This window comes from Seriola lalandi, unplaced genomic scaffold (assembly GCF_002814215.2).
Source record: "Seriola lalandi dorsalis isolate HSWRI2012SDOR001 ecotype SW California unplaced genomic scaffold, Sedor1 jcf7180002054937, whole genome shotgun sequence".
Taxonomy (NCBI): Eukaryota; Metazoa; Chordata; class Actinopteri; order Carangiformes; family Carangidae; genus Seriola; species Seriola lalandi.
In genome coordinates, this window is record NW_019525489.1 from 895,873 (window position 1) to 906,293 (window position 10,421).

The 10,421-nt window shown below is 41.1% G+C and overlaps 1 protein-coding gene across 1 annotated transcript in view; it reads left to right on the forward strand.

Moving 5' to 3' along the window:
* Positions 1–5,678: 5,678 nt before the first annotated feature.
* The window catches only part of cdh11 (cadherin 11, type 2, OB-cadherin (osteoblast)), an 82,588-nt gene continuing 77,845 nt past the window's right edge, over positions 5,679–10,421 (forward strand). The window contains exon 1 of the mRNA XM_023393502.2: positions 5,679–6,211. The gene's annotated coding sequence lies outside the window, so the exon portion shown is untranslated. The remainder of the gene's footprint in view (positions 6,212–10,421) is intronic.

Genomic DNA, 10,421 nt, shown 5'->3' on the forward strand with positions numbered 1-10,421 from the left:
TGAAACCCAATCCTCTGTCCCTCTCAGATGGCCCAAGCTCCCTCAATTTCCCCCCGCTCAGTTACCATGCCGAGAGCCCAAATTCAATTACTGAAGGCTGTGTGATAATCCCAGGCCAGTCATTGGTCAATGCAGCCCTAAATTAAGTGAACACAGAGGGAAAGGCAGAAGACGAGAGAGGGTTAATACACAGGAATAGTAAGGTAAAATGTTAAGTATGACACAAAGGAAAGAAGGAAGTAGGTGGAAACTTAAGACATAGGTTAAAGGACTAAAATGAAACATGTGCCCCTCTCTTTTTATCCCCTTAAAGACCCTGGTATCCTTCAGGCTCAAGCTAAAACAAACAACCTTGCCCTTAAAAGCCTGGTCCATAATCCCTGTGTAATCACTCAGGCAGCCTCACCACACATAACCAAAACATGGGAATGAAGACAGAGATATGTGTGTGTGATTTTATTTCAAATGAATTGGCTGGATTCCACATCAAATACTGAAAGCTTGACCCAGTATATTATCCTGAACATTAGCTGAAAATGTAATTTGAAAGCTGCAAGAAGTTTGTTTCACTCAGCAGTGTTTACAGAAATCAAAGGAGAACTGATCTGGAACAGATTGTTTAAACTATGACGAGTTAGGGGAAATCTATAAAAGCTTATTTGCTGTCTTGTAGAAAAACTCACGAATAGGGTAGGAGATTATTTGAGGTCACTCTATAGACTGAGACTGTCATTTGTAACCCCCAGGAGTTGGTTACCCTTCACACGAGAAAACACAGACCTATTAGGTTTTTATCAACACAAACTGTGAAAATGACAACTGCTATGGCATCTGGAGAACAGACAGTTTTCTCACCCTATGCCCTAGGTGCTGTATATAGAGAACATGTGAACTGTGAGCATGATGGCAATATATTGCAAAGATGTTGCTGAGAGCTATATATGTACTACTGAAGAGCAACACACTGATTCAAGATTCTTGTCTGTTTCTTTGTAGAATCCTTTTAGAAAACTGCAGCTGTAAGGTTGAATCCAAATTTCTTTTTCAAAACTGAATAAAAACTATTTCCTATTTTACAAAGTAAGGCCTCTGTACTTTCAGAGCTCTATAAATACCTTTGTAAACAATAACAACATTTTGTATAATTGTTAGCCATCGAGTATTTTGTGTGTAAGAGTTTTATCACATGTATGATGAAATTATCATTTTCCAGTGAAACATGAGTTGCGCAAAAGTGAAGTTTTATAAGCCACTCTGCATCACATTGGCTTGCTCATTGAGCTTTTCCTCACTGGTTAGGGGCTTTTATGCAAATAACCTAAAACTACACCAACTTCTTAAAAAGTAATTTACCCAGAATAAAAAAAAAAGGAACAAAGTGAGTTAGTGGCATGTATTTTCCTTTGGACTCTGAGGACAGACATTGTTCAGGCCATAACGCAAATAGGCCTAATGCACAACCAGCAGGTCAACTTACAAATACAAATATAAATCCACAGCTTGGTGACAATATTGAGCATGTAGCCAGTCTATCAATTGAATTCCAATTAGTGTCCAACATTTTTCCTGTTCAATAGGTTACTGAGATCAACAGATCAACAACAATAAAGTTGTTCAGTCACACAAGGATGCCATGATTGATTGTCAGTTCAATTTAAAAGTGCAAACAAGAACATTTACCATTAACATTTTGGACACTGAACAGATTTGATCAAGAAAACTAAGCTTTTCAACATCTTAATTATCCTAAACCAAGTATATGCATGTTTCAGTACATGCGCAGTTGAAAAATCAAACCATTTACAGCATCAGAGTGTAAACGACACTGAGCTGTGGTTGTAGTCAGTCTAGCCTATTTTTGTGAAAAAGCTGTGTCTGTTCTCTCACTCGTGTCCAATCACCCGTAAGACGGTAACAGACAAACTGAGGCTTAAATATCCTTTGTCAAGACTGAATCATCTCTACATACACACACACACACACACACACACACACAACACACACACACACACACACAAAGGGGGGAAAAGGGAAAATATCTCTCTCATTCTTTTCGCTTCCCTCTCTGTCTTTTGTTTTGACTGTTCTTACAATCTTTCTTTATGTTTAAATTGATTTTTAGCTTCTATTTCTGCTGTTTTCAACAAGTGCCTGTCTACATATGTTCGAGTGTCCCTACATAGATATTGTGTGTGTTTGTGAATCCTGTGGGTGGCCTAGCTGATGGTTGTATATATCCTCTCTGTTTGGGGTTTGTGGATCAGCATGTACAACAACAGAATCGTCTTTCGTCTCCAGACCTCTTAGGACTGCTGTCTCAGCTGAATGTTTACAACATGAGACTGCAAGCTCTCATTGTGGCCACCACACACGGCATTACTGAACTTCCCCTCAATGTGACATGTTTAAGTTTCAAATGCTCTTCATGACATATATTAATGTAAATGCCAAGCCTGCTGAGAGCCAGTGATCACTTAAAGGTTTAAGGAGCGAGCCTGTGGTCAAAATGTTGTGGTTTGAATTTCCGGGTGAATGAATAATAAGAAAAATACTATCTTCTCCTTTTAAGCATTACTCTGTTTTCTCTGTCTCTGTTATTTGAGGATTAAAAATATGCTGACTAGTATCTATCTTTCTTAACTATAAAGTAACTTTACACAGTGAAGCTCAAGAAAATCAAAAGCAGCAAACACAATGATGCTCTAAAAAGTCATGTCTATGTTTAATTTTCAGATTACCCATGACCTACTGTGAAGGCAGCATTAAAACTGTATGAGAGAGGCATGACTTCACATCTTTTTACATACATGTGTCATGACAGGGTGAAGATGTGTGTTTAAAAATTGATGCTGGTGAGATGATTTTGATCAGAATCAATGGTCTTGGTGGATAGGGATCAGACAATAAGGTTCATGATGGAAACAGCCAGAGGTAAAGTTACATGGAATGACACTTTCAGCTCATTCGATTGTACCAAACACTTACTGCAAAACCTATGGCAAAAGATTAGAAAGAATATCTGTCTCGTTAATACATTATCTAGACAGAGAATACCTCACATTAGCTAACTGTAAATTTCTGTCTTGGCCAGAGATACTAATCAGCTCACTTGACTGCTCACACTCCAAGACCTCTGACTACCAAGCTCACTGCATCAAACAAGGTGTGTGTTTATTTATGAGAATAAAAATGCCCCAGTCCACTTCAGGAGCTTTGGACAGCAATTAAATTAGACTGAACCAACTTCTTATAAAAAGGGGGGAACATGGTTTCATGATGACCCTGCTGGGATGCTAAACTGATGGTCTAGGGTGGTTCTGTCAAACTGATATCCCTTCAGTTATGGTTTACACCTCTTTTCCTTTACCACTGAGTTCAAATATAAACTCACTTGACATTAGAAGTAAATAATAACATACAAATGGGAGTGCTTGGAACCACTGTGATGTACTGTAAGCACCCTAAGTATAGCAGTCCTTTTGCCTATTACTACTTTTATTCTATGTTTAATAGACCATTCTGTATTTTGAAGAAATTAAGAAGCCTCATGGTTGTTTTAATATACATTTTCTCAACTAAACAAAAATGCTTCCACTAACCAAATAAAAAAAATTAAATCAGGGTTTAAAACAAATGATGACCTAAAGTTTTCTGATGTCCAGATGTTTACTGGGGTGAAAATTGGTGGAACAGTTTTATCCTCACTCAGCTTTAAAAAAAACAATGAAACTCTTCTGTCTTTGAAGAGGGAAAGTCTATTCCTCACTGTCCCTTGCACACATAGGCTTTAAAAGTACATATTTACACACAATACACTGTCTTATGGTCTGTAATCCAGTCTCCTTAAGAATGCATTGATTTAAATACATGCTACGACTAATTTATTGAAACAAAATTTTAAACTGTCTGCAGACTGAAATAAAAAGACTTTGTGCAAAAACAGATGCTCTTATTCACATGTTCATTCATTATGGTAAAAACTATCCCTTAATTGCATTGACAACCTGCCCTTTTAATCTAATCATGTCAATTTTCATCCAAGGTAATAAAGGCATGCTCAACGCCATAATGAAAACGTGTATTATCTTCTACTGTTCCCCATTGAATAAAAGCCCTTGCTGTTCCTCTTGCAAATGAGCACTAGATCGGAGCTTTTCAAACCTCTGCCATTAACGCCTGAAATACATCCAAAAATTTACAAAGGCTATGAGCTTTGAGCAATTTGAATATGTTCTGCATTTAAAAATAGGTTTCACAAAATTTCTCACTTCAAGTGAGCTGCAGGTTGTGTCACAGCAATGTTTCTGACAGGCAACAACAACATGATTCACACATTTCATACTGTTACACTGTTAGTTAGCAAACACGTCACCAGTACATCCAGTATAGAAGTAACTGATAGAAACAATACAAACAATAGGCTGTCTGCTTGTTCCTGCTGCTATTTTTGTGCTAACCTAGCCTTAACACAAACAATAATTGAAACTGAATTGTTTATTTACATAATTGGCTATTTGTTTTCCACTAAAATATCCAAACATGCAGCACAATGAACACAGAAAAGTTTGCAGTGACAGCGAAACACACTCTTTCCCTATTTTGGTGTTGTCAATTGTTCCAACCCAAACACCTCCTAGGGACTCCGCTACTTCATTCATCCATTCATTAAAAAAATAAATAAATATGCCTCAACGTAATCCAGACAGAGATTAAGTTGCCACCAGAAAGTGAGAAAATTGTTTATATTAACTTAATTTTTAAGAGACATGGTTGTAATGGGAAATGGTTGAAAGTCACAAATCTGTAAATATACATTTATATGGGTTTCTATGAGTAAATACAATGAATAAATAACAATTGTTGCTTTACTTCTTAAAGACATATGGATGGAAAGAGTCATAAACCATCTGTTTCACCTGACTGAAATTTTATTTTTCCACAAGTATTTTCTCTTTTTTCACTGGCCTGGAGATATTTTAAATGGGACTTTTATTCAGCCAATCCCCTCTCAGAAAGAAGGGTCTCGCACAGCTGCCCCTCCCTCACACTCTCTTCCTCTCCTCTCACTGGCTCTCTACAAGATTCTAAATCTGCCCTGGGAGCAGTTGGATGCTGCTCTCAGCCAATGGGGAAAGAGCAACTGTTGCATTCATTTACCCCCCTCTGCAGGGCTTCCTCTGCTGCAGCCTCTCAGTCTGGATTTTGATATGAAACAGCCTGGCAGTGTCACAATAAAGGGGAAATAACGTCTTACCGCGTCTTACTCTGATATTATTCAGCACAAGTGGCCCTTACAAACAGTAGCAGAAACATCTAAATAAATTTACATGAAAATATACTATAATACTATACTGTTCTATCAGATCTCTGCCAGTCAAAAGTGACTGTTCTGACATCTTATTGCACTTGATTGTATTTGTTTTCTGTGTGCCACAACATGTTCCACCAGTCCTATGCCTGGCTGTTTAAATAGCATCCAAATAACAAAAATACTATATGATTACTACAGTAAGCCGAATAAAGTGAGAAGAGAAAGTAAGAGGAGAGATGGGGTTACTCTAGTTTCCAACGCCCTCCATCGGCAGCGACATCTCTCTCTCTCTCTCCCTATCTCTCTCCCTCCCTCACTCACTCTCTCCCTCTCTCGTTGCTGCTGCTGCCCGCCCGTTCAGTTTCCCTCACACCGTTTCCGAGGCTCTTGGAGGGAGGACGGATAAACGGCGCTGACGGTACCGGATTTGATATACGAAGTGGGGAGGAATGCTACGGTGATTTCCCTCTTTTCTCTCCCGACACCCACCTCCTCCTTACCACCACCACCACCACTACTCCTCTTCATCACTTCAATCTCGGAACCTTATCAAGACGCACTACTGCTCCGTCTATCATTTTAACCCTCTCTTTTTTTAGTCATCTTTGAACCCAGCTTGTTTGGTTTGGTGTTTTTTGCCTCTGCGCTCCAGCGGATAAAAAAATAGGAGAAAGAACATTTTGGGTCCGGGGAGAACCGACTTGGCTCTGATTAGTTTTCACCCCCTCTCCTCCAAGCGCACACAAAAAGACACACTGGGGTTTTAATCAGTGGATGTGTTGGACATCTGATATAAGAAGCAATACAAGTTGAAAGAAGTGAGCGTTTCCTACTGGCTTCTATGTATTGGGGAAATTTCCTTGGGCAGACGGGCTGCGCACGGAGTCTTTCACTTCCAAGGTAAGGACTGCTCGAGTTTAAGGACTGGGATTTTGCCGTTGTCACCTCAACACAGCCCAATTCATCTCTATCTTTCCCAGTCTGTTTCTCTGTCCTCACTGTCCGTGCGTCTTTTTCTGCAGAGGCTTTACTAAGCGTAAAAAGCAGGCGAGAGAGAGCGAAGTGAAGTGGTGCGGTTGCCGGGATGCTGGTGAGATTCTGGTTCGTCTCTGGATGAATCCAAACACCGGGTTGTCACACAATCAAGGCATATACATACTAAAAAGTTCACTATGAGAGGATGTCAGACTTCGTTATGTTTGAGCAAATGAGGAGTATCCTACAGAAACCCCTCAGAGCCGTTGCGCATTAAACATTAAGACTTGGGTGTATTTGTTGTGTTGCTGGCTGTAACAGTGCAGACTTTCTTCGGTCCCGGGGACCACTGGATGACGGTTGGATTTGTGCGGTTTCCACATAACACAGCCAGCATTTTTCAGGTTACCAGCGCGGTGTGTATTGGTGTGTGTCTGCACATTGGCGATCGTTTGGTGTGTGCGTGCGCGTCTGCAAGTGTGTGTTTGTGTGTGCCCGTGACTGTGTGTATGTGTGTGTCTGGCCACGTATAGTGGCTAATCTCGGTGCAGGCTCTGTTTCGCTGTCTCCGTGCCTAACGGCGGCTCCGCGTAACGGCGACGCACAACTTTTCTTTGGATCACTGTCAACATAGGTTTAATGTGTGTGTGTGTGTGTGTGTGTGTGTGTGTGTGTGTGTGTGTGTGTGTGTGTGTGTCTCTCTGTGTGCGCGCGCGCGTGCGTATGTGTGTGTTTAATGGCCAAATCACATAATTTATGAAGGGAAATAATATAAGAAGAATTTACTCAATCATTTCTATAAATCTCTATAAATATTCTGCCATTTAGGCCCATTTCTCACAGAAAGAGATTTTACCCCACTTTCTATCTCCCGTTCAGGTAAAAGTGTATTTAACAGTTTAAATTATCAACCACAACCTCATTCTTTCTCTCCGTTTCCCTTTCTCTCTCTTTCTTCGTCTTTCGTCGTTCTCTCATCTTTCCCACAGACTGTTCTCTGCAGCGGTCATTATCGCTTTGTGGAATTAAGATTTTGAAATGTGAATCCCTAAAGACTCCATACGGTTTAGTATTCAGTCCATTTGAATACTTCAAGCAGAGCTGCGTCCTTGCCCTTTTCGAGTGCGCCAGTGCCGGTGAAACTGCATGAAAATTGCACACAGCCCACTTGCCCTTAGGCTCATTCAAGCTCATTCTGCACTCAATTAGGTCCGTGCGTTTGGCTTATCGTCCCTGTAGGGCCACATTAGATCATTTTTTAATCGTTGCACAGACATCTACAGAAATCTACTGAAAATGTGTCCTTGCAGGATGGGTCTCCGTGTGTTCTGGTCTGATATCTGTAATTATGTGTGGTGGAGCACTGAGCCGCTGCTTAGTCGTTTTCAGCGGAGAGTAAGTGAGATATTGGTGTATAATTTGGGTAGCTGCAATTCCGCTGCGTTTTCAGTGGGGGAGCAGAGAGAGGGAGAGAGAGAGGGAGAGAGAGAGGCGTTGACTGTAGGGCTGTACAGTCTTTGGTATTCATGGCACAGCTCAAGATTGCTGCTCTCAAGCAGGCAATAATCTCTCTCCCTCTCACTCTCCACCTCTCTCTCCTTCTGTCTCCCACACTGTTGCGCTATGAAATGTCTCCCCTCGCTCCACCAACTCCTCTACCTCTCTTTCTCCTTTGCATTTCATCTCCCCCCTCTTTCTCCACGCTCTCCTCTCCCTCAGTCTTTTCATCTCTCCTCACCCCACTCTCCCTAACTCCCTCTGTACTCTTCACTCTTGTGGGAGCCATTGAGAAAATCATTTGCTGTTGTTGTATTTTATTCGATAGGGGGGTTCTTACCAGGCTTGGCTGGTTCGCAGGGCTGTTTGTTGATGTGTCTTTTTATAAAAAAAAAGTCTGCAGCCCTCAGAAAGATGCACATAGAGTTCCTTCAGTGGTACTAGCTCCAGTTTGTTAAAAGGAAGAAAAAAAAAGGGTTGCAACTTCTGTTACATCCTCAATAAGCTTTTTGACACTAAGTTTCCAGTGTTGCAACAATGTTGTGGTTTTCATACACATTTCCTTACTTTTCAGACAGCAATTCACTGGATGTTTTTGCCATTGGCATTTTGCTAATTAGCCTACAGACGAGTCAACATCTCAGCGGAAAAGTAAAGAAATACCCTTTTTTCTTTTTTGTTCTTAGAGTTCATATATTGTGGTTCAGTGGCCACTTAAAAGACACATCACAAGAAAAGAATCTCCCTAATTTTTTCTAGTGTTGAATTGCTGCATCTTGTATTTGCTCAATAACTGGGTTTAACATCAGAGCCTTCTCACTGCGGCTCCACAAAGGGGTTTTTGTAAATAGCACCAAAGTAACACCCGATTTGTTCTTTTGCATGTTTGCTTAATTCCCTAATTAATTCTTCTAGCTGTACAGCATATCAGTCACATAGTTATTCACTCTGTGATGAAGAGAGGCGAGGCAAGAGAAAATGAGGGGAGAGAGGATGTGTTCTGCAGAGGAGATGAGGTGTAGAGAGGAGACGAGGAGAAACAACAGGGCAGGCGATCGGAGGAGCAGAGCTGAGAAGAAAAGAGCATGACTCCTATCAAGATATGAGGGGGAGGCAGGGGAGGAGAGGAGGGCAACATGACTTCTATCAGCAGTGTATTTCGCCTCACTCTTTCACGAGAGCCACTGCTGTCTGAGCTGAAACTGAAACGAGACCTGCAGCCTGTCTTCACTTTGCTATCACAGGAACAAGCATAGCTCCCTTTTCAGTTCCCGCAAAAGTGCGGTATTATGTCTGGGAAAGTGATTGTATACTTTAAAAGCAGGACAGAAACACAGAATTCCCTTGTACCAGTACATCTTTGTGCTATTTAGGGTGAGCCGTATAAAGAAACCTGGCTTGGATGACAGATGAAAGCAGGGTGGGTGAGGTATCAGATTTTTCACTGATGTTCAGCCAAAAATTTGCACAGAAACTGACACAGAAATGTCGCCAGATTTGTTGGATTCGTCAAAGCGGTTTCAGGACCTGGCAATGGAAATATTCTTCTTCATGGCTGTGTTCCTTAGAGTTTGTAAAGATACAATTAAATCTGTGAATATGTACATGACAGCAACGAGCAGAAAGAAATATGTGCCCTTCAGCAATGTTTGAAAAGACACAACTAGGCCATTGAATGCTTATAAAAGATCAGGTGACTCTGAGCTGAGTCCAGGTAAATAACTATAATCCCTGATTGATTTCAGTCATAGTCCCTCACTCTTTTCTTCTGTCTGCCCTGTCTTCTCTGTAGAAATCTCTAAATTGATTGACAGTGCAGACAAGACAAAAAACATATGCAGGTGAGGATTATAGTTTACACATGTGACAGGCTTCTGTGATGGTCTTTACCCGTGAAGCTGACTTTGACTGGCCATGAGCCAGATTTTAAAGATTAGTGGCCAAAGTTGTGTTTATTTTTCCATATTGTTAATATGTGCAGGGATGAATTTAAAGACAGTAAAAAAAACAACTGGAAGGAGTTTAAAGGCAACTGACTGCAAATACTGCTGACGTAGCTCACCAGGCAGGCGGTGAGATAGAGGGATTAATTTATTACACTGTAATCGTTATATTTATATTTAATTAGGCGCCAGCTGCTCATTCCCATAAGTCGTGGCATTATACACTAGTTTCTTTGAAACGGTGAAAGAGGGAAAAAAAAGAGGCTAGAAATGTCAGGGAGATGTCATTGTAGATGAGACAGAATTCAAAAAGAAAACTGAAAGAAAAGTGAAGAGGAGAACAGATGAGAGAGGTACTAGACCTCTTCTAGATGACGACAGAGGGAGCTGTTGGGCTTTGCTGCAGCAACAACTTGCTGCTCTGCTCTTTTTTCTTCAGTCTGCTCTTTCTAATTCTTTCCAAATCTGTTTTTCCCTCTCTCCCAAGGAGTCAGAATCAGAGAGATGGAGAGGTAGTTAGGCTCCCCAGGGAAGCAGGATTCAATCTACACGCCCCCAAACACACACACACAAACACACACACACACGCACGCACGCACGCACACACGCACACACACATGCACACACACAAGCACGCACGCACGCACACACACATGCACACACACACACGCACGCACACACACACACACACACAG